The sequence below is a fragment of the Calidris pugnax genome, unplaced genomic scaffold, assembly GCF_001431845.1.
Source record: "Calidris pugnax isolate Ruff unplaced genomic scaffold, ASM143184v1 scaffold211, whole genome shotgun sequence".
NCBI lineage: Eukaryota > Metazoa > Chordata > Aves > Charadriiformes > Scolopacidae > Calidris > Calidris pugnax.
Genome location: NW_015091083.1, coordinates 4,191,606 through 4,216,974, shown reverse-complemented (window position 1 = coordinate 4,216,974; position 25,369 = coordinate 4,191,606). Strand labels below are relative to the sequence as shown.

The window sequence follows — 25,369 nt, the reverse complement described above, 5'->3', positions numbered from 1 at the left end:
TCTTAAGCTTCCTCTCTTAAGTTAAAAGATAAATTACAAAATGGAGCTGGAACAGAAAGAAGAAAGATGATTGAAGGCCAATTCAAATATGAAAGTAGTGGTGGAAAGGCTTAGGGCAAAGAAGAAATGGAAATGTCACGGGGGAAAAAGCTGAAGGAGGAGAGTTAGAGAGAACAGAAATAGAGACTGAGGAGGGCAACATGTGACAGCGTTGAAATACATGCAAAAGGACAAAGGTGTGAAGGCAAAACAGCCTGGAATCCTGGCGTAAACGTCTTGGAATCAGGTAAGAAGGAAGAAGATTCCCCAAACTGCAATTTGATCATCTCAAAGAACTATCTACCTGGATCAATTATCTTCTGATTTCCTCTCCAAGAACCAATCACTGGCAGTAACTGAAAAAAGAAGGCGAACATTATCCTAATTGGGTCATTCATCTTTTTAAACTGTTCTAGGCAATCTTTCAGGACTAAGACTTGACTGAAGAGTTTATCTTAAAGCATTTATTTCAGTTCTTCAGTGTTTGCTACATGACAGATAGGTGCCTGGAATCTGGATACTTAGAAGCAAAGAAGTTTCTCACTGAGGACCCAGGCCTGTTACTGCAAATTGAGCTGGAGCAATTTCAGGAAAAACTGCCCTGCCCTTTCAATACCATTCATAAATTAAAAGCTACCACCCGCAAGCTGCCAAAGGACCAGTTGAAGGTATGCAGTTTTGCATTGTATTGATACGGATTAGGTATGCACTTACGGATGTTAATGTGTCTCAGCTGACCAGAATGGCAATTTCCAGCTCATAGTTGGTAAGCAAAAGTTGAGAGTAGTAACTTTTTAACTTCTTTTGACAAAAAGAACATAGCAATTTATATTTTTCCTTGCTTCAGTTTTCATAACATACATTGTTTTCCACCAAGTGCTGCACGTTCAAGGCTTAGTGAGTGTCAGTGCTGCCCAGCTAGAATTCCAAAGAGTTCACAACCCTGGATGAACTGGCAACAAAGCATGGGATGAAAAGAGTGTTTTAAAAAACATATGCTTATGGGATAATTCAGGTTGAAAGGGACCTCAGAAGGTCATCTAGTCAACCTTTGACTTTGACCCAGCTTTGCCTGCTTGCCAGAGGTGCTCAGCTTTCTCTTAAGCATAGCTGTAGGAACAGGCTTTTATTGATTTACGTGTCTTGAACAGATGTGACATTTTTTTTGTTCTTTCTTTTCAATTTTTCTCTAATTTCATACCTTCAAGAAAAGACAGTGCTTAAATATTATGAATGCATTATAATTATTCTCACCATATGCTAGTCTGTAAGCTTGATAAACCACAGATAAAAACCCCCACAGATAAATAAATAAACTGCAGATATTTAAACCAGTTGCTGGTTTGATCCGTGCATTGCATGGGAAAGATTTTTGGGTCTGTGAAAAAAAGATCACAGATGAAAGATTCAGCCCAGTCACCCATTCATGACAACATTCACATTATGGAGAGTTGTAACCACAGACCTTTCCTAAGCACTTTGAACAGTACATGCAGTAACACTTTTTAAAACTCCATTTGAACAAAAATGAAAGTGTGTTTGCATCTCACGTGACTCTTTAGCTCAACAGAACCATCATGTATCAATCAAACTACATATAAAGAGGCATATAATATCACAATGACTCTATAGTCCTGTTTCTAATTAACAAGGCTTAACCAGCAGTCTCACTGCGTAAGCACACTCTTGTGACCGTCATATAAAAATAGTCTGGAAATGTTAAAAGGAATTAATTCAAAAAACCTTGTCATTTTTTTATCATCACAGCTCAATTTTATTTCGACTTGCAACTTTTGAAAGGAGCAGTTGAGACCAGTATTTGAAGACTGAGAGCTAGTATCGTCATTACCCATACACAAAACAGACAAAGTATCTCCTTTCCACAAAAAGACATAGCGATGCCTTCATTATAATTAGTAAAATTCTTTGCAACCCGCAGATGGAACACACCATTTGAAGTCAAACTATTCTTATCCATAAAAAAGTTTTTGCTTTTCAGTCCACTTCTGGACTGCCATTCACAAGTTTTTCTCTTTCTTATTCCTGCAGAATCTTCTGATGTTTTGTCTTAAGTTTGTACTTTTATCCTTATCCTTGAAAGCAGATTACACTGGGTTCTGGCAAAATGCTCTGCACATTTGCACTACTAACTATTAAAGAGTCTCCACCATTTTATGACATCATTAGGAAACAAAATTTCAATTTCATAAATGCTGGTATCATTCACATCACAAACCAGCTTTTCATAATCCCAGCTCTGTGTTCCTTAACTAATAATCCTCACTGAAAAGTGACACTGCTTGATTTTAATCTACCAGATCTCCTGTATAGTTATTCTATTTTTTTAAAGAATATCTCTTTTGTTTATCCAAGAACTACAAAATACAGAAGTTTAAAACAGATAAGGAATAAATAAATAGTATTGTTACCTATACCTGTACTGTACCCAGCACTTTGTCGAGAGAAACTATCCTGAATCGTCTGCCCTGAGGCATTAAAGCAAAGGTCACAATAACTTGTGCTCATGAAAGATCCTGTGATTTTTCCCATAAGCTTTAGGTGACAATTGCAGAACCTTGGACAAAATCCAACTCAGGAAATTGCCTTCTAACTACGTCAAATAATTTCTACAGATTCAACTAAGTAATATATTTTTCTCCACTCCCCATCTTAAGTTCCTGTTGCTGGCAGCCTTCACTAACAGGTACATTTTCCCCCAGAGTTGTTTTCGAATTCTAAACACTCCTAAATAGTTAAATTTCACAAAGTATTTTAGCATCTTGAGTTCAAAGGAGCCATAAAAGCTCAAGTTTTTCTATTTGCCATGTTATGTTAAAGAAATAACTTCTTGTGCTAACTCCGTTTCTGAATTCACAACTGGCAATTTCTTATTCAGTTGTATTTACTTTTTCTCCTACAAATTATGAAAAGTAATTTCTCCTTTAAACTACTTTATTAGAGTGTGATTATGAATTCTTAGCATGAGAAAAGAAAAGACCTGTTCCTTTGTTTTTAACACAGCAGATCTAATGGACAGTATGTTTTTAGCTGATTACCATAAACCTGATTTATTTAGAGAAGGACAATGGGCATGGGTTGGTACTTTCAGCTGTTTGAAAATGCAAGTAGACCCCCTGAATTATATTTTAATGACATTACAAGCCTGGAATTCATGGGAAACATTAGGACCAAGGTTCTGTGAATATTATGGCTGAAGGTTTTGGAAAAACTTAACTCAGCAAAGCCACCAGACAGCAGCATCCAGGTCTGCTGTATCACAGCAGTTTCATAGCTGAACATTGTCTGCCTCTCTCCATCAGCAGCCCCTGGGCAGTGACCCCTTCTGAGGAGGTCCCTCATCTCAGCCAGTTCCGTAGCAGAAGCTTGAACAGGGTGAGATTTATTGTCAATGAAGGGGTGTTGGCTGTCTTTCTCGGTGCACATGGAGTGACAAACTAAATCACTTTTAATAGATTTGTTTGCTAACGCATGCCCAGACCTGTTGGACATCTCAAACAGTTCCATAAACATTAAAGGACTGTGTACTACAAGATATATGTTTTAAAGCTGTATCTTTTTAAAAAACATCCAGTTTCCACATTTCACTTGTGAGTTTTCCTTTGTCTTATTTCCTCTTACTTAATACCAGATGAAAAAGATCTTTACATTCTGTGAAGAAAATATCATCTCCTGTGAAGACAAAGCCATTAAGGTTCTTTTGGTCTGTATAGGCTTATTTCCTTCAACTGCATATATTTTTGTCCGCAGCTAGTTTTAGATAATAATATTACTCTCTGTAAAGTATTTCAAATGATATATCGAGTACTTATTTGATCAAATAGCTGCCATAAAATAGTTTTAAAATGGAGGCTTAAGATCCCAAAAGTCAGTCAGTGACAGTATTATAATTGCATATACAATCTTAATACAGCCATGGGCGTATGCAATCTTGAATACCATTTTCACATACTCTTTCCTCAATATAACATCTCCTTATGATGTGCACTTGAAACTCAGCACAAAATAAAGACTAGGTAATATTTTCACAGATAAACTACAGGAAAGAGAATGTTTGTCCACGTATTTTGAAATTCCACATATTTAATAAATTACAGCTTCTAACATATGCAGGTGATTTTTGGATTTTGGAGGGGAGGGAGAACTGGGGGCGCACTTTTTTGTTTAAATGGGATAATGATTGTATTTTAGGGGAGTGATAATCTATGAGGAAGGTCCTGTTTACCAGGAAGCATTAGCCCCTAAATGCAAGCCTAATATAAGATATAGAAAATTGCACACTAAAGACTCCTCTTCTCTGAGGTTATCAGGAATTGTAGTATACTGGGTAGTAATTCATGTTCTTTCATTAATCTTCAATATTCAAGTTTGGGTGTGATGCAGGTTTTGTTTGGGTTTTTTTTTTTTTTTTTGCAACTTTAATACTCTTTTAACATTTTGCACATGCTCATGAAGATGAATAGAATCAACTAGCAGTATTTCACAAATAATATATTTTGTTCCATTGACTGTGGAATAATTTAACAAGTATGCATACATACCAGGAACAATTGCCTAGTTCTGCAATATATTTAATCTATTACATTGTATTTCTCTTTCTAAACACCTACTGTACAAACTTCTCCCAACTGATTCTCATAAAATACAACAGCATTGCCTGGGTGATCACTATGAAGAGTTATATTTCTGATTTAAACTGTTGCAAGTTGAATAAAATAAGGCAATTCTGTTCTCATATATACTTTAGTGTAAAATTTCCTTAATAAATTATTATTTAGTGGAATTCCACAAAGCTTTTGTAATGAAATCCAGAAAAATAAGAGAGCCCTCAGCCATATCAAATTTACAGAAAAGTTTTCTCTAATGTCCCCATTTCTTAGAATACTGTTCATATCATATTCTTTGCACTTACAAGTATGTATATATCAAACTACAGTGGTATTCATAACTAAACCCAAGAAAATAGATTTTTTTCCCACTTTTCCTTTTGTTACCTTTTTTTTCACCTTTTCCCTTCAGCAATTTATTTAGAACTTCAACTTTTTCTGCTCTCAGAACTTATTTATTCTTGTCTCTCCTCACTGAAGTTATAGGGCTAATTTATATGCAGTAAACATATAAAAATTCCACAAGAATCTGCATAAATATTTCTCTATCCTTTTATATAATATCTTATTGTTACAGTACTTGATTTCTCTACAGTTTTAACAAAACACATGTTCCATACTTCTTAATAAATCATGAGAGAGTAACTATTAGATAAAAAGCAAGGAAAGGTGTGAAAAGTTAAAAATGCTGATATGGTCTAAGAAATATTGTTTAAATTAAAAGAATATAAAACCCTCTAAATTATTGTAAAGTAGGGCAGGTACACCAAAAGCACTTTTAGGATATTTTACTGTCTCACCTGAGAATTGACTTTTATTTTTCCAGTTTCAGTGTTAAAACCTAGGGATGAAATTCTGTTCCATTTCTCTCTAGTGACCACTTTCATTGAAATAGGAATTCATTCAGATTTATTGTGAAGTAGCAGAACAGATGACCCCTTAAGGCACCCACTCATTCCTCTTGTAGCCAATTATGTAATTCCTGAATTTGATCTAGGTAAAAAGAGCAGGGACAAAGATTAGACACATAGGAGGGCTGTATTCCAGTGTTCTACAATGAAATTTCCAAAGATGTTTTCAGTTTTGATATCTGCTGCTCTGTGAACAAGCTTTTTGAGATCAACAGTTGTGAATGTAAGTGGGTTTTATCATTTTCATCCTGTTAATATAGGCTTTAGACAACATGAACCCACTACTTCCAAAGAAAAAGGTGAATGCCTGTTTGAAAGGCCCTTTTGTCTGTCTGAGGTAATGCTTTTGTAGGCATTGAAAATTTTGCTCCAGTTGCATGACCTTTGAGAATGTTCCTCTATTTTTTCATTTTTTGGTCTTGGAAATTTATATCTCAGAGTAGAACAATAAAAAACAATCCTAAGTTAAGCATTGCCAGAATTTTCTGCTTGTCCCTTTTCCCTCCTATTATAGACTCAAATTTTATTTAAAAAAAAACAACCAACCAACCAACGAAAAAAAAACCAAACCCAAAACCAAACCAAACCAACCAACCAACCAACCAAACAAAAAAAACCCCAAAGAAACACTCAAACAGAAAAAAACCCCAAGCTTTTACAAGAAAATAAAGGTATTCTTTCTCTTTTTAAGAGCAAGATGATACATCTTAGCCATACAAAATAAGGGATTACAAATGACTCTGTGTTCAGAGTCCTCATTACTAAAACTAATGTCTTTCTGGATTTGGTGGGCAATATTTTTGAGATCAGCTCATTGAACTTACAAAAAGAATCTTCCTCTATATTTCTTTGCACAATCCATGATGTTGTGTTATCTATGCAGCGTGCAAACCCACAAGCCCAGACACCAGCACTGGGTGTGAATACCTTTCTGAAAGCCATGGTAAATATTATTTCCCAGGTCTGATAAGACAAGGGACTTCCACTCAACAGACTACTCTCAGCCCTAACAATTTCTGCCTAGACACCAGGCCCTCTTTCCAAGAAAATCTATTTGAAACAGTACAACGGTAATATAGAACTAAACTCACCTTTGCACAACTTAGTAGACTTTTCCTGACCTCATTTGAGATCCAGAAGACATATTCAATTGATGTTTGTAGGTTTGATGCCTCCAATCGCTGTGGCAGGATAATCTTCCCCCTTAGCTAAACAAGTTAACTTAAACTAAAGTACCAGTAATTCAGTTATGCAGGTTTTTCTTGTTTTGGTTTGATTTTGCACTAGTATACTGTAACTCTGTGTAGAACACAGAGTTTTCTGTCCTTCCAGCCCTCATTGCATTCAGTTTGCCTACAGCCGGAATATATCTTCAGCTACTAGTGAACAAAGTGATGTATCCATATGCATCTTTCTCTGTGTCTTGTCAGGTGCTCCAATGAAAACAGAATTATAGGAAGTAATTAACAGAAGACCCTTTTGTAGTGAACTCATTATCTTCTGAAAGGTCTTAATTTCTGTGCAACCTCCTTTCCATTCACTTGATTTGTATTTCCTGTCACAGTCTAAGGAATTTCTATATTATTTCCATTTCATAAATCTATCATATGAGATAGGTTTAAGGAAGTCAATAATATTATGGATTTTTCTCCATTCATCTTTGGAAAGAAATTTTGTTTGAACTTCTACATTAGTCATGAAAAAATTGACTGCAGTTGTACAGAAGAACCTAGTTATTAAAATCTGAATTAATCATATAAAAGGGAAATCCTCATTGCCTTTTAATGTAGTATCCACAATATCTGATAAGTGATTCTCTTTGTTCTGGGTTTTGTCTTTGCTCTCATAATCTTGCAGGTTTTTTTTCTCTGAAATACTACTATTTATGGTCTATGAACTATCCTGGATGTAACATTTAAAGTCATAATTAACATGGGTCAGAGAAGATGTCACAAATGTTTTGTGAGTTCTTAAATTCATAACAAAACTTAACTTCAGATTTTAAGAAAAGACTTGCATATTTTTTCCTCCTTTTAAAGGAGAAATATAGGTCATTCTCTGCTGGAGAAATCATATTGAAGTCATTGGACTTATACCAACAGATAATTTGACTCAGAAGGTATCAGTGTTTGAACGCCACAATACTGCCCAATTTAATTATTTAGCGGACATAAGTCTATATATCTTGTTCAGTTCTCACTGAAAAGTAAAACAAAGGACATGTTTTTCTGCATATCAAGGGTATACTGGTATTCTTCTGAATCCCAGGAGACAGAGGAGTAAAGAGGGGGTCTGGTCACAAAGTCCTGGTGGATGAGGCATTGTCTGAGCAACCAGCAAAAACATGAAGAGCACATGACTGGCTTGTGGTGGAACTCTTTCATCATCCAGACAACCACTGGGAAAGGAAGGTAGCAGCAACATACTAGCAGCAGGGCCTTGAAATGTCCTGGTGACATTTTTGCTTTTCTAAAAGGTGGAGAAAGCAAGTAAAGCAAAAGGTCTTCTGGCTATGGAAGAAGACTGGTTGAGAATGTGCAGACACAAAGTAACTTCTCTGAGAGTGACCATGAAATAGATGACAGAACTGACCATCCTCAGGTGGTTAGAAAGGAGAACACAAACATCATAAATCATGGAGCTTAGGACAGCAATAAGCACCAGAAGGTGAGAGTGCTACATTTTTTCATAATGCCAGTGAAAAAGGGGAAAAGGAATTGGGGAGAGCTGGTAGTGCTGTTAAAAACAAAAAAGAAATAAACAAGAACAAAAAAAAAACCCAAACAAACATAACAAAACATCAAAAACCACACAGAAAAAAGAAACCTCATAGGAGCAAAATATCCTGAACTACGGTATCAACAGTCTACAGATAAAATCAGAGAGGCCAAATATAAATTGTAAGAAAATAAAATATAGGAGAAAATACTCCATATTTATGTTATAAGTGGTAGAAGAGAAAAAATTTGGTCTATTCCTCAACAGGAATGTTGAGAAGGTGACAATGTTAAAGACATTTTTGCTTCTGTCTTCACTAAAAATGTCAACTGTGATCTTACAGCTAGCAAAATTAGCAGGAGAGGCAGAGAGATGAGTAATAAAACTAAACCAGTGACAAACAGATCGGAAAACAGGTAAATGAGAGGTTTTAAGGCAAGATAGGCTTGCTGAAAATTCTCTGTGGGTATTTTCCTTCAGCCAGCTCTTTATCCCATGGCTGATAAATTATTACTTGAAAACTTGACAAAAATAAGCTCAATACAACTGGAAAAGGCCACCCTACATCTATTAAAAAAAAAAAAAAAAAAAAGGAAAAGAGAGGAGAGACAGGAAAGAGGAGAGAAAACCACTCATCTTAATTTCAGTTCCGGAAAAATCCTGGAACAAATAGTCAAACAAATCATTCACAGACACCTAAAAGACAGCAAAGACATAGGTGACTGCCAACACAGAGCTTTCAATATCAAATCATACTAAATGAACCCAATTCTTTGTACAGGAAACTGATCAGAATTGTTAAGAGGTAACAGTGGAAAATAAATAGACAAAAATAACCATAATAAGTCAAAATTAAATTTCACTGAACTGAGTATACTTTATCTAAGAGAAGTCACTAGCAGGTGTCAGGGAAGAACATGAAAAAATATGGTAAGTATTAAGTTAAATTTCCTGTCCTGTTTTCAACAAATACACAGTTTAATGACTTTTGGAGCTGGAAGTTGTCTCAACTACGCTGGGTTATTTCATTCAAAATGAAAAGGTGTTTGAAATAAAATTCTGCAGAATCTATATTATACTATATTTTCATAAATAACTCGCATGACATTATAGATAGAATACATTTATTAAATAGGAGAAGTTTTAAGCACTAAAAGGCCTAGGACTAAAACTCCAAATAATCTCGACAGGTTAGAGAACTCTCCTTGCAAAATGAGAACTCATGAGGGGTGGGAGGGGAAGTAAAGTTATGCACCTAGGTTACACTACACAAATAGACAATAGGGAATGACAGGTCTGCACAGCTGTAGAAGGTCTGAGGATTAAAGTGGATCAGATCTGAGAATGTGCCAACAACATCGCCAAAGGGCTGCTGCAGCACCCACTGGAGTATGTTTTCAGTTACGAGCACTGCTCCTCATGGAGAGTTTAGGCCATCTCGAGGAAGTTAAGAGAGTAGTAAGAATGATAGAATTCAAGAAAACAATGTTCAAGAAAGGTTCAAGGGGTCATTTAATCTAAAGGAGAGGTAACAGTTTTCAGGTGTACAAAGGGTAGCAGTAAGGAAGAGACTAAGCAGTTCTCTATGACCACCAGGGACAGACAGTGGCAGCAAAGCCAGGCACTAGAAAAACTTTTATACAATTAGAATTATCCACAAAACCAGCTCAATCTCCTTCATGAGGTTTATCAAGCAGAAAGTATGGCAAACACCTACCAAAAAAGTCTTAGGCAAAAGGTAAAGGGAAGGTGGCATTTTGAGTCTCTTCCTACTTAATTTTCTGTGAACTTAGAAGTTTTCTCTATATTTTTGGATAAAGGCAAATAACTAACAGAACAAATCACCAATGGATGGAGTAGATTCTCAATTACCTCTAGTTGTATTTGAAGATTCAAGTCCATTCTATGAAATACACTGTCTTGCAACAGATGATTATTCTGCTTTATGCAGAAATTACTTTATCTTTTTTCTTCTGAAGGAGTTTAGACTACATGGCTCTAATGGTTTCTTTCTGGTCTTAGCATTTGGGAAAATACAAATAGATTAATTCAAATATTCACTCAGTGTACTGTCAGAGATACTACTGATTTTTTCTTTCACAATGTTGTACCACAATGCTACACACAAGGCTCTGAAAGGAAAAGCAGCATTGATCTCAAACTGAAACACAATAAATTCTATTCAAACTTCAGAATAAAACTCTTTTACTCTGACAGTGATCAAATACTGCAACACATTGCCCTGAGATGTTATGGTGCCTCCATATTTGGAGATATTTGAGTAACCTGGTTTAGCTGACCCTGCTTTGGGCAGGGGTTTGCACTGCAGAATCTTCAGAGGCTCCTTCTAACCTTGGCCTCCTGTGACTCTGTGAGATCTTCTGAATCCTAGATTGCAACTACAGTAAATGCATCTGTTACAGATCAATCAAGCAAAAACTCTGAAGCATTCAAGAATACTCAAAAATTAAAGTGAAAACAAAAAAAAAAAAAGCTATGTGAAGAGTATTTTCTCTCCTGTTGTAATCCACACGGACTTTTTTTTTTCTTCTGCTGCATCCTAATTATTTTTGTTCCAACTGGATGATTTTCCTAATGAAAATTAGGCTGTTTTCTGCTGTCAAGAGTATGGGAAATTGACCTGGTGAAAGCTAAGTTACAGGCTTTGTAAGATGCCACCCGATATGTATGTGATAAGCAGTGATGCAAAAAAGTCTAAGAAGGCTTGGTAAAAAGTGGAACATGATGAGATGCTCCACATGAATTGGAAGTTATAAAGACCAATTTTACACAATATTTTAGAACAGAGAATAAGAAATTACAAAGGAGAAAATAGAAGTTAGCAATGGAATATACTTAAAAGTAAAATTGACAAAATACTGGAAAACATTCAGTGTGCATAGAAAGACAGGGAATGGAAGGAAAACCAGAAGGCATCAGCTTCCACAGCCCAGTGAGAGTTGTTGTCAGGTTCTAGACCCTCACTATCAAAATCTGGAGTTTTGCCATATGCAAGGCACATCTTGTGACTTATATAAACCCAATTATCTTATGACTGAGGATTCATCAGCAATGTTTTTTTTTAAAGGCTCGCAAAGGAGGCTTGTCTTTATCCCCAGGACAATGGAAACAGGACAACCTAACTAACATCGAGCCCATTTGTTCAGAAGAAGAATCACCTGCTTTGATTTCTCTGATCCCTCCAAAGAAACCACAGGCATAGATAGCACAAACAAGCTCTTCCTATGGGACAAGGAAGTTAGGTGCTTCTGAATGGGTGCAAGAATCATCAGTAAATACAGCAAGTACTGTGCTCATCACAGATAATGGCAAGAAAAGGCATGCTGTCCCCTCGCTGAAACTGCGCACAAAAACTTTGTGCAAGTCGGACACTTACAGACTCAAACTGTCTCTTGGATGTTGGCATTTAAACTGACTATTTTGGAAACAGAAGACTCAATTCATTTAAATGGATGAAAAACGGAAGTAGTGATTGTAATTTAGGTTATAGATTAGAAGTTAAATGCTTTCATAGAGGAAATAGAAACTCTGAATACAAGACCTTCTCCAGCTTGTTGGTTCAAACTCAAGATTTCCATCTTCCACCAGCATGGAATAACATTATCATCTAAAAGGAAGGTTTGAATGGGGAATCATTTTCCTGCAGAAGCTGTGTCATCATGCAATAAAGAATTCACTGTTCTCCTACACTAATAAATTTACTACTCAAATTTACTAACAAATTGAGAATGTAATTTCATTTGAAAATGAAAAATAAAGGCAAAGTCACTATTAAAGAGAATTCATCTGTGAATGGCAAATTGCCTCCTGGAGCAAATGCACTCATTATGCTCAAAGAAAGGATGAGATCTCCCACAGTTAAATAAAACTAGTAGGAAAAATAATTGCTTGATAAATCAGAGTAATTAAATTTTGCACATATGAATGCTACCGCACCTCTGTCTTCAGTGCAGCAAGGCCAGCCCCGTAGCATAGAAACACCACATAAAGCTCAGCCCTTTACTCCCTGAAAAATCTATTACTGAAAGAAATGGTGCACCTTTTCCTTGTTAGCTCTTCATTAATGAGGAATGGGAAATCATGCCCCACAAATTTGCTGGGATCAGAGCAGCCAAAAACAGTGGTGATGCTATCTAGTTCCTGTTCAGCTTCTGCCAGTATTCCACCCATCATTAGCATGTCTTCTAGCATTTTAAAAACATCTAATTTTAAAGCAGTAGACTCTGTTTTCCTTTGGGAACCTGCCAACAGGTCATTTGTTAGTTGGTCTGCCTTATATGTTAATTTTTGTATACAAGGTAAATACCTTTGTTTCCAGCTATAACCTTCCATAGAACAGATACTTCCCCATGAGACCTCTAAACTTTACAGGTCCTCTGATTGCTCTGTATTAGTACTGAAAGAAGGCTTCTACAATTATAATTTCAAATTCTAAAAAATAATTCTTGACCACGCGAAATATTTAAACACTTTGTGTTGAGGCTATCTAAACACAGTTATCTGCAAGGAGGGACACGCACGCATCAGTTGAAATCCAGCCAATGCAACATAGAGCACGATTCAATTCACCCTAACCGAGGGAACCAGCAGCTGCTGAGCTGAATCACTCGCTCAGCTCCAGTGACTCCAGGTTTGATCTTTATTGACTCTAATAAGGGCTTTGATACGGAGGGCTCAATCCATTGCCCACACAGAAGGAGGCAGTGCCATCTGAGATGAGACAGTGTAAACCTGTCTGCCCTCTTGCTGGTAATAGGTCTCCAAGACCCGTCAGGGTTTCTTGCATACTTTAGGGCATCTGAAATGGCACTAGTTCCTGTGTGAGGGAGACTGAAGCTAGCCTCTAGCCCACAGCCGGGCTCCTACAGGTAGGTAAACAAGATCAGGTATCTCAGTTGCCAGCTGAATCACTGGAATTTCAGAACTTGAACTGGAGCTGTATCTGGAAACTGCCACGTGCATGCAGCACTCATAAGAAGTGGTTTATGGTAGTTTCTCTCCTATAAACTAAGAGGAGACTAACAGGAGAAAAGCACAGCACAAGCTCATTCATATAGGTTCCTCAGGAGCACATGAATGTATTGCATTATGCTGCCTTCTGAACCACAGAAAGCACCAGTAATCACTAGTTCCCAATGTAACTTATCCATTAGGTGGTAAGCTATTCTGTTAGATTAGATACTGCTAGACCACAAAATGAGGTCTTTGAGGTTCTTCCCAACATGTCTCTTGTGTGTATGTGTCACATCTGGCAAAAACTGTAGTATCCACTGAGAGAAAGACAACATGCAGCAGATGCTTGACTGCATTTCTTTTCCTGTTTCACTGCAGTGACTGCTCTGAGAAGTAAACAATCCACCCAGTAAAATAAACTGCTGCACTATGGGTTGTATCATTCCTTTATTACCTGGCTCATTCTCTTCCCTTAAACAGCTTTGTTCAAATTCCCCTACCAATCTATATACTTCTAAATTTTTATCAGCTGTATCTCTTCTCTCTAGGCAGAGCCCACACTTTCTTTTTGCTCCAAGACTGTTACTTCTCTTTTCCAAAACAGTTCTCAATGTCTATATGTAGGATTGTTTTATGGTTTTTGTAAGGTACTTATTCTTGGAATTAGTTCCTGCTTTTTGACTAGCGGTGACATGTTCTATAAAGTATTCAGTCTCTAAATCAGGCAGTGAGAGAAAAAACTATGATGTCTCCTATTTGCAGAATTAAAAGAGCAGCTGATGTCAAAAAAACAAAATAAAAAAAGGTGACTTTAAAACAATATGTTTCACGAGGACACTGTCTTTTGGGGTCAATGTCCAATTTACCTCAGTGCACATGCAGGGTGAGGACTGCAAAGTAAGATTAATGAGCATGGCAGAAACATATGCAGTAATTCATCATTGTAACAAAGCATAGCACAATTATCAGGAATTTCAGATGCCTGTAGGCTTAACACAATTACATGGAAACAAATTGTTTGGTCTGCTCATTTAGAAGTGCAAGAATGCTGGACCAAAAAATAGAAAGGGATTGTTGCCACCTATATACACAAATCATCCTTTTACAATATGACAGAAGTACATTTTCGCTTTGTTTTTCTTTATTTGTACACTGAAATTGTGTTCAGTGCCTGCCCAAATAGGTTCCCATGTTCTGTAAGAAGACAAGCCACAGAAAACAGAGGAAGAAGAGGCATTTGGCTTCAGGGGTAGAAGAGTTAACGGGTATAACTGCAATAATTTTCTAATACTTGCCAAAGACTTTAATACAGCAATACTTCTCAAGCAAGACTGGAAGGAAGGGAAACCTTTAATTAGTTGGAATTTACTTACTTCAAAAAAATTGTCTCTGCTTGGTGTTTCTTACTGAGAAAAGACTAACATCAGCATCATCTTGTGAATAATTGGGTTTGGTCCTGTTCCTGGTTTTCAGCTATCTGGAGTACAGTTTAGGCTGCTGTTTACTTGACTTTCCTCCCGGAGGACCACTCTTCTGCAGGAGAATTAAAGCTATGCAATGCTTACACAGACATTTCTTGCACTTCTGATAGCAGGGAACAAGACCCATTCTGAGTAAACACTAATAATAGACAACACTGCAAGTAGCTGTTGAGGGCTCACACGCCTGAGAGATGTAATACTCAAGGCAAAGTTGCTGTTGAAAGGAGCAGATAGATCCATTTGCTATCACAGATCTCTGCTGTGTTGCAGTGATCATGCCACTTAGGTAAAGTGGGACTTTGAGAGCAACAGTCTAATTAAAATAAGTGGGCGTTATATAACCGTGCTTGGAAGGCAAATTTTCTGCAATATTCCTTAGTGACCAGGAGCTGCCTTTCTTTAAAGCATTTATACAGCTCAGCTCAAGCAATTTAATGGTTGGGAGGTGATAAGAAAATAAATTAGATTTTGGTACACAGCGGTCAAATTAATTTCAGGGTATCTGTAACTCTTGGCACTTCAGATCCGTAACCACGTCATGACCCATATCAACATTATGGTCCTGATTTTTCAGGGAAGTTTAGTTAGCTCACATCACAGAACAGCTTTTCAGAAGACATCCTCATTCTGCAGAAATGTTCTGTATATAAATGTCATGTTTCAGGGAATGCCTTAGCTCCTCCAGGTTATCCATCATGGTTAGGACTGCACTGCTGAGGCTTCAGGGATGCATCCGGCCCAGAGGGAAGATTTACCTGTGGGTCCTTTTTTTTGGTTTGTTTTAATTGGTTTGTCTCTGTCGCTTTCATGTTTTTCTTCCTCACCTCATTTGCTTTATTGATCCTGTCTTTCCTCATGTTTCTCTTTCCTGGTTTCTTCTATATTAGCACCAGGATGGGAACTCCCATGAGGAGCCCCACTTGGCCACTTTCTGCTGAGTAAAACAGCTGAACGTGGCAATGGGGAGATATTCTTATCAGAAGGGAATAATTCTTATCAATAGGGAAAATTGCTGGGAGGGCCCATCTTGTGTGTCACAGGTTTGGTGTCAATCTGTCATGCTCCTGCAGAGTCCAAGTAACGGTGCAACCATTATGCACTCCCAGGACTTCTTTAAATTACACCCATGAAGGAAGCATTTATGGTGCAAAGATACTTAAGCTCACTCAATATGTTTGAGCCTGGTTTGCTAGCACTCCTTTCTTAAGGGGTGATGCACAGAATTCAGGTACTCCAGCAGGGAGAAGCCTGCTGCAATTAACAAACATCTTATGGGGGAAATATATGAATGATTAAAAACAGCCTGGAATTAATTTCTCTGGATGGGTGATTTCTGTCAAATTCTTTGAATTCTCACAAACCAGTTTCATCTACCCTTAATTTACAGATCTACTTTTTAAAATGTAAACAACTCTCAAATAAGATTTTATTGCATTTGAGTATCGTTTTTGTTGTGTTCTGTACTTTCTTATTTCAATTCTAAAGAATTTTGTGATGATTAACTCATGCATTATGTGGTGCCATGTGTAACGCTCCCTTATGACAATAACTCAAATCGCTATTTTTCATACCAACTTCCTCTCTCTCACTCTTGTTTCATTTTCACTCCAGTGTGACTAAAAGATCTATACCCTCACTCACATGAACAGCAACATTTTCAAGAAAATATTTCTGGCTCCTTTTGCCAACTGTCTGCCAGCTCACACAGACTAGAGGAATGGTTAAGTGAAAGTATCCATCTACTACAGCTTTGATTCCAGTTGCTACAGAGCTCACTTTCCCACACATTCTGTCGAACCTTCATCTGCAGAGCTCAGGCACTCATCAAAACAGCAACTGATCAAAAGCTGTTCATTAAAATATTCTAAAAAGATTTGTGGGGTCTTTTTTTGTTCTTTAATTTCTGATGGACATCAACGAGTTGTATGTGAACCCTTAAAGCAACTTGGTAGTCAATAGGACCTGCAGCAAGTATGCAGTTCAAACAAGAAAGGAGCAAGCTCATATCTTTTCATTTTTTTCTAAACAGTAGCACAGTTTGATAGGTTGGCTAATTACTGAGATTCACCAACACCACTCAAAATAAGATGCAGCACTATTAAAACTTCATTATAGATATCAGCAGAGTAAGAGAGCTCCTGAAAGTCATGGTCATGGACAGAAGGGAAAATTTGTTAGAACATTAATTATTCCTAACCTGTATACAGATACGGACACATACATTTCATTTTATCATTTGAATAGAAGAAATAGGGCTAAAGCTGTAAAGTCCCATAATTCTGACAGTGATGTAAGAACACCTATAACATGCATAGAAAACCTACAGCAAGAGGAAATGCTGAAAAATCTAGGAGGGAAGAAAGCAACAGCAAAAGACATGCAATCAAGGAAGATTTAAGACTTGTCTTGCATTTTAGTTATCTTCACATCAGTAGTAGCCTATTACTGTTTACCAACTCCATATCCCAAACTTATCCAGATAACGGCAAGAAAATTCAGGAGAAGAAAATTCAACGTCCAGGAGCAGGCACAGATCAAACACTATTTTCCACAAAGTGTTTCTATGCACTTGTTCCAACAAAGCAAAACCCAGAATAAAAACAGCAAGGTCTATGAAAATGGGTGTATGAGGTGAATAACTTTTTTGAGCGTATTCAGCCAGGGTTGGCCCTAGGAAACTCTATCATCCCACAACAAGAAATTCAGTCTAAATGGACTTATTAAGAGTATTAAGTCTACCTCCTTGTGAGAGCAAGACTATTCTCAAAATGCTCTGAGCAGCAGTATCTAGCTGAGCTTTAAAGGCACGAAACAATGGCTTTTCTATTTCTTGCCTTGAAATATATCTAAGCTTGGGATTCAGTATTCAATGGCTTTTGCTATTTTCCACTTACAGATGCTACATATACAACAGAAAACAACAATTTACATTAGCTGGGCATATACCATAGTGTGTTCAATCAGTAAAAATGTTTTCTTATCTGCATTTGGGGGCTATATGGATGCATTCTCAATAGCTGCCAGACACTAGCATGGAAAAAGCCTTAGTATTTTACTTCACAACCTGATTACCTATCCTTTTATCCTATTACTTCTACAGACACAGCACCCCAAGGAACATCTCCAGACAGACTCTTACTTCTTGCTGTCAAGGTCACTTATAGACATTTGTAGATATTCACCTATCCTTAGTCAGTAAGCTGAAAGACATTTCACTTTTGTACTTCCTCATCTAATAATGTTTCCCTCTGAATTGCCTCCAGTTCACTGCACTGTTAATTAGCTTTTATGCATTACCAGAGATGGATGCATCTCAGCAGTGACTTAAGTGATTTCTTTATAGCTTGTGTTTCCATTCATAAGACACTTCAACCTATATTTGTCAAATTATTTCCCCCTTGTAATACTTCAGCATTTATATAATACCTCTCAATCTAAAGCAAAATAGGGCAGAGTAGCTGAGGAAGTAAAAGTCCAGAAACAAATATTTGTCTTTGTCCGAAATACTCAAGCTGGCCAGGACAATAGAACATTTTCTGAACGTTTGTGAACACAATATTTTCTATATCATTTAGATTATTAAAGAAGAATAGCTAAGCCTTGCCTTAATTACCAATATAATGGGACTTTAGTTGTTTAGCAATATTTTTAAAGCCTGTTTCATATAAAAAAACCCAATCCAATCTCAAACCTTGTAACCAGCACAATACCTATAGAAGAGTTATGTGTCACTGTGGCAAGAATTTCTTCAACAGACTGTAAACAGCACACAGCTTTTCACGTACATTCTAAGGACATGTTTATAGCTCACATACCCTTCCCATTTTTATTACTTAATTATTAGAGAGACAATTTGCATTAGTAAACAGTTCATATAGTGGCTGGACATTTTAGCATTACAATGAACATGGCTTTAAAATGATTTAGCTACATAAAACCGGAATGTGTCTGACTTACATAAATGTTGAATCATTTAGAGGTTTAAAGCAGAGGTCTCCCAAACTGGTGGTCTATAGACTCCTGTCAGAGGTCTGCAGCTGAAGGTTTATAGCTGTCTGGTTACATGGTGCTCATTCACTAAGGATAGTGGAGAGAGAAGAGATTAGTGAAGAACATACATTGACCAAAAAAAATTATTTCAGTTTATCAATAGCAATAAAATATATATTTATTTTTTTTTTGCTGAAGACTGCAGCCCTACAGTTTCTCCTAATAACTTTTGTGTTTGATTATAATTTTTTCAGGTTGTTTGTACTGAAGTTTTCTTTTTCAAACTGTTTTCTCTTTTCCAATCCAACCATTTCTGGGAAAAAGACTAGAGATTATGTTATTTCTAAGATACTTTTTAATGGGCAAAACAGTTCATAATCTCAGAAACAGGTAAAAAGAGAAGCATCAGCTGGCTTAGGATGACTAAAATGCAAGAAGTGAGTATACAAGGAACGGAAGCAAGAAGTACAACTGCGTAGTCTGGGACAAAAATCAGGAAAGCCAAAGCCATCTGAAGCTCAGATCATGGAGGCTAATGCAAGGAGGGATTCTACAGGTCCCTGAGCCTGCAAAAGGAAGTTCAGCAAAAACATGGGTGTTCTCATGGGCAGAGAAGAAGAACTAGTAGTGAACAGCACTAGGAAGGCTCTGCAACTTTTGCAATATCCATCCTAAAAAATTCACATTAAGAGCCACAGATAAAAAGGTTGCAGAAACAACATATACTACTACTCAGAAAATAGACCTGCAAATTTCTGACCTCAAGCCACATTTCAAATTACTTTTTTTTTTTACTAAAATCAAGTTCAGGAATAAGTTCAAGAATACTTGTTTATTAAAACATAAAAACTTTTCAATAACACAAAATGAGACTCAATTGCTCAAAGATCATGAGCAATTCCAAAGTTTCTCAGGTATAATGAAAAACTGCTCTAACTGTACTAGTTATCCAAGTATTACAACTTGCACTGCAGGATATAAAAGATTCATGTCAGTTGAGATTTAAACTCACAAAGGAAGAACTTCAGTAGATACTTAATTGTTAGTGAACTGCATTGCAATATTCCTTAAAGCAGTTTATCTTCTTCTATGTCTATGTTGCAATGCATTTTGTTTCACCCAGCCAATGTGAAAACTGCAAATTCTTAAACAGGTTTTGTTCTTAAACAGGTGTTTACTGCTACCCCAAAATTCAAGCAAAACTTGTTGATGTCCACATCTAGGCCCATGTTTCATAGAGCAAACTGGTTTCAGAAAAGCAAGAAATTTCGATCATTACTGGTTAGCCCTAAGCTTATAGCAATAATTTAAAATAATAGCTCTAATCAAAATAGAAAATTCAGTAGAAAGAACCTTTTCAGAAATGTAATTTTTGACACTGAAATACACTGCGGTGAGAAGCAAATTTGCATGAAACATACACTGCTGTTCTTTCTAATGCCTCTGTTTTGGTTTTCACCTAAAGAGACACCAATGAACATGGAAACAATAATTATTATTGGCTTCTTATATTTCTGGTCTCTCAATAGTTCTTCCTCTCAAACATGTAATGCCACAGCTTCATTCTCTGAATATTTTCAGCTTGATTATAGAGCTTCTGCAACCTGCTTTATACTGTTTGTGTCAGACAATAGCCTAAAAGAACAAAACAAGGCTAATGTTGGAGAGATGCTGTGAGCATGGCTTTCTAGCCACACGCACATAATCAGAATTAGCAATGCTATCTATAGAATCTCCCACTGATCTAATGCTTGGGAAGTACAAAAATCTTAATTTAACCATCGGTCTTTTGTCTGAGTTTACCACAAACTTTCCATTTCCTCTAGTTACCTTGATAGCCACAGGAAAAAAGTTTGTATCAATTGCCCCCTACCCATTTTTCAGGCTGTTCAGACTGTGCTGCAGCCCTTACCTAGTCAGCTGGTCAAACCTTGCAAAATTGGAGTTTCCTGCCAGGTTTGATGGACGCCATTGTTCCTTTCACAGCAAATAATTCTGTCTTTCCTAGCATGTAGATTTCCTTTCTATTGTCTATTGCTATGCTTTTTGCATATGTCACACTTACCCATGTACATTTTTACTTAAGCATACTTGCCTGGCCAACCAGTACAGGTCCTGCTTCAATCTCACTCTACCTTTATCCCTATTCCATGTTAGCACCTATCTGTTGGGACTACTGTTACCACTTTAACTCCGAACCTGGTTTGCTACACACAGCTCCTCCCTTCTGCCACCTCCAAAAAACCAGCATGTTCTTATGCTATTTTATGGTGCCACAAAAATTTGTGCAACCCCACACAAGACCATGCCAAGGAGATAGGGCAGATTAGCTTAGCAAGAAAAAAAACAGCAAACCTCTTTTTTCAGCAGCACAGCATTATGCCATCTTCAAGGATTTGTATTAGTATGGGATCAGTATTAAGAACTCTAGCTTCAGAAAGTCTGAGCAGCCCCTGAGTATGAACAATTAATATTCTAAATATCCCTTAACATAGTAATCTTGTTAGAGATCATAGTGTCTGAAGCAGTAAAGCTTAATCCTTCAGTTTCAGTTTACCTACCTACAGTCTGATTTTTGACTCCCAGGACATGTCTGGGAACTATCACAGCTTGTTGGCTTGGAGCTATTGACTTCTTATCCGACAGTTTCCTCAAAGGGGAGGGTGATGTGTTCAAGGTCTGGGATCCCTGGTTCAGTTTAACTTGAAACACCTCAGGAGCTTCTCCCATGCATTCTCAAATTGATCAACATGTTTTTACTTTCCTAAGTATCCCTTATCCTGTCTGTTTGTTTTCTGTGAGCTGCAGTTTTTAAATATTGTCGAGACAGACAGGCATCACAGATCATTTTATTTTTGGAGACCAGTGTGGATGGAGAAGAGCAAGACACATATTGTATTCTTTCTATAGACTTCATTTTTGTTCTTCAACTTTTTAGTCTCCTGCTCTAAATAGATAGGAAATTCAAACTTGGAGTGTCTGTTGCCTCACAGAAAAAAACATGAACATCATCACAGTAAATATTCTGCTCAAGTGTTGTGATCCATAGCAGGCCTTACACTTCAGAAGGTTTGCATATCGAAAAGTTAATTAACAGATATAGTCCATTTCCATATGTCTTCCTCTAAAGGTTACTGCAACAACATTTCCTGAATATCCTTTAACAATTTAATGGCAGCCTGGCAGTGGTATCATGACAAATAAATTTAAGTGACATACAGATTGCAGTGGCAGAATACAAAGTATAATGAAGCAATGTACCTCTTATGGAGATGTGACATGAAAAACATTGACCTGTGGTCCTAAGTCATTTTCATAAGACAAAAGCTTTCTTGGTAATAAAAACAAATCAGTCAACGTTCTGAAAGACTGATATAATAAACCATCAGGGAAGCTATTCAGCTGTGTTAACTCCATTTAGCGAAACAGGACCCATTATTATTCCACCTTTGTACAAAAAGTTTGGTGGTAACATTAACTGCACTATGACAAAGTACCTTTCTTGATTAATGGGAGATACCTCCAGAAATGGCAGTGGGACTCAACTTAGAAACATATGCTGCCTTGCTGGTCATATTAAACAAAGCCAGCCTGGCATTAGGAACACAGGGCAGAATATTAATTGCAGAGAAGCTGAAGACAGTGAAGTAGCCCTGCATGAAATATTGTCAACTCAGAGATTGTTTATATTAAGACAAGTGACTAGAACATGAGGGGGATGAAAGAGGGGTCAGGAGTGCATATATTCCACATGGGAAGGCAAAAAAATGAAACAAAAACCAAGTACCTTCAATCCATTAATGCCAAACTGATTCTCAACATATGAATACTATACTGCTTTGCAAGAGAAACAAAGCTGTGTCTCAATTTCTTTTGCGAGGCAGAGGTGTTGTATTGCTACAGGCTCTGAAACTGGGAGAAATAAAGTGATCTACAAGAAATTTGTGGTGTTGGTAAGAAAGGGTCACAGGCTATGATTACAAACTGTGCTTTTAAACTGTAAGCTCATCACACACACTCAGCAGCCATCATTTCCTGAGGAGCTGAAATGTCATAACGATTCTTTTCTTTATCAGCCCCAATCCTATTTGCAAGTATCTTTACCGTTCTGGTTTCTAAATGAGAGAATATTTGGAAATATCAAGGTACCAGTAGAGATATCATTTTACATTTTCTTATCAGTATTTCTGATCTGAATTGGAAATAAACTCCTGGAAGCTTTTCAAGAGACCCAGAAGACCTCCTTTTAACCAGTCCTTTCCTGCAGTGGTTTTTGGAGACTTTACACACTTAAAAACCCAGTTCTGTCCTAATCTATACCATAAGCATCTCCACTAAAACCAGTCAGGATTTTGTCCAGTTGCACAAAGTCCAGTCAATTAAGCATAAAAGCAAAACAAAGGCTGTCAGCAGGGACTTTGTAGAATATTCCACAAAAAGTTGTCAACCATTTGCTTGAGAAGAGGATAAATAGACGTGCAGAGCAGTAGAGGGTAGAGAAAAGGAGGTAAACGAAAGGAGCAGATAACCCAGGCAGAGCTGAAAAAGGAATCACAGATGAAGATATGCAACATCCCTGCACAATTAGCAAAATATAAGGTTCAGTCTATGACTGAAAGACCTGCATAAAATGAGAGCATTTGAAAGTTCAGCACAAATTTGGAAGAGTTGTTCCTGCTGATACAACATGAAACGCTAATTATGATTGACATAATACTGAGAGATCCCACTTGATTTCAGTTCTATCAGACCCTGCACAAGCAAATTGGCTGAAAATTTCATGCCCTACCAGCTTAAGGTATGAAATGATAGGGATAGACAATGAAACAAAACTGAGAAAAAAAACCTGTCAATGCCCCTGTAATTGGATCTGTGTTCAAAACTAGACTATTAACAAGTCTACCAAGAACAGCAGCAGGTGCTGATATATCAAAATATATCACGTAAGAAAACCAAGGACTTCACCCCCATTAGAAGACAAAGCACTCAAATATCCTGGACTGTGGGGAAAAAAAATCCTGTCTCAGCAAAGATGAAAACATTGTTATCCATCTTTAACTGACAGTAATATTTAATTGTGACTCCTCTTTAGGATCTGAACGGCTTTTCAAGGGGAAGTTTTAAATACTGTAGTATTTTTTTCATATCACATCTTAAAAAATAAAATTAAATTTCCAGTGGAAAGCTGAATTTACATAATCTAGATAACAACTGCAGTTTCAGTTTCCCAGCAAGAATGAATATCAAAAAACATTGTATGATTGCAAAAGAAGTTTGCTTTAAGAATTTGTCACTCATGCTCATTTTTATACTACTTTATGTAGTTAGATCAGTTACTATCACTTGGATAGGTTTAAGAGATCCTGTGCTTGTTTAAAGTCATTAATCAACCTTTCATGAAACAGGCATGTTATCACAAGCTTATGATAATTAACCTTCAAAGGGACTTTCAAATGGACTCCTAGGATTCACAAAAATGACTTATCAGCCCCATTCTTTAAACCTCAATTTACAGTTGATATATAATTAAAAAAATAAATATTACTTTTTTGTCTAACCTTTGTAAGAGCCTAGTTGAATCATTTTGTTTCTTACCATCACCTTCGTCATCATCAGCTCCTTCCATTACAGATCGAAGATGAACACAACAGTAGCAGAGAAAAGCACAAAACATCTGCCATTCCTCCGCCTACACCCCATGCTGCGCCTTTCACATAAGCTCAGCACAGAACCTCTCATTAAGAAAGAGGGAATACAATGATATTGTATTTGTTTGAGGCCGATTGGCTGGGTTGCTCAAAATTATGGTAACCTGCATAAACACCCTGTGGGTTGGCTGTTGTGGCTTCTCGTGTTAAGGAAATACGATGGTGTAACTCCTTCCCAGAGGTCAGCCCTGCACCCTGTTCCTCCTGTAGAAGCAGAACCAGCAAGCCCAGTTCCCCAGGGCTCATTTTCTCACTGTGCAACATCTTCTCGTGTATTCTCTTTGCTTATCCCTTTCTTCCCCATGGCAGGAGTGGTCCCAAACTCTGTCTTTGCGGCAACAAAATTCAGTTTTGCTAACAGTGCCAAGGAACCGTGAATCAGCTTCATTTGGAAAGATAACACTGTACCTTTCCTCAAAGGGAGCAAAGAAAGTGATCAGACACACTCTTTCCTTATTCTCTAAAATGAAAAAAATAAACGTTAATTTCCAATTTCAGCACTGTCATACTAACTTAGGGAAACTGTATAGACAAACTGAATGTAGACTCGCAGCAAATCACTTTGCTCTGGAAGGATTTATTCTCTCTTGATACCAGCTGAATTTGTCTTGAATGGAAAGAGAGGCAAAAAGATCTCATAAAGTCAGATAATCCGAAATAAACCTAGCAAAATAAAGCAGGTGAATGCTTGTCTTGCCCTTTCATTCATTTAGTTTTAGCTTCTGCACAAAGACCTCTGCAAAATCTCAGAAAATTCAGCCAAGGGTGGCACAGCAGTTGACCCCATTAAGTGAGTACAAAGGTTGTAATGTGTTGAAGAGTCTCAGTTCCCCAGTCTCCTAGATTATTTGAGATAGGGAGAGGTGCAGTGGGACAGTCTCTCTCCAGGCATCAGCTCCTCCTAGGAGGTGAATCACAGGACT

General features: G+C 37.2%; 1 long non-coding RNA gene across 2 annotated transcripts in view; it reads right to left on the bottom strand.

Moving 5' to 3' along the window:
• LOC106897197 overlaps nt 1-25,369 on the bottom strand; it is a 160,204-nt gene that overhangs the window by 45,201 nt on the left and 89,634 nt on the right. For both annotated transcript variants that reach the window (XR_001413748.1, XR_001413749.1), the window contains one exon: nt 18,706-18,825. This is a non-coding gene — a long non-coding RNA (uncharacterized LOC106897197). The remainder of the gene's footprint in view (nt 1-18,705; nt 18,826-25,369) is intronic.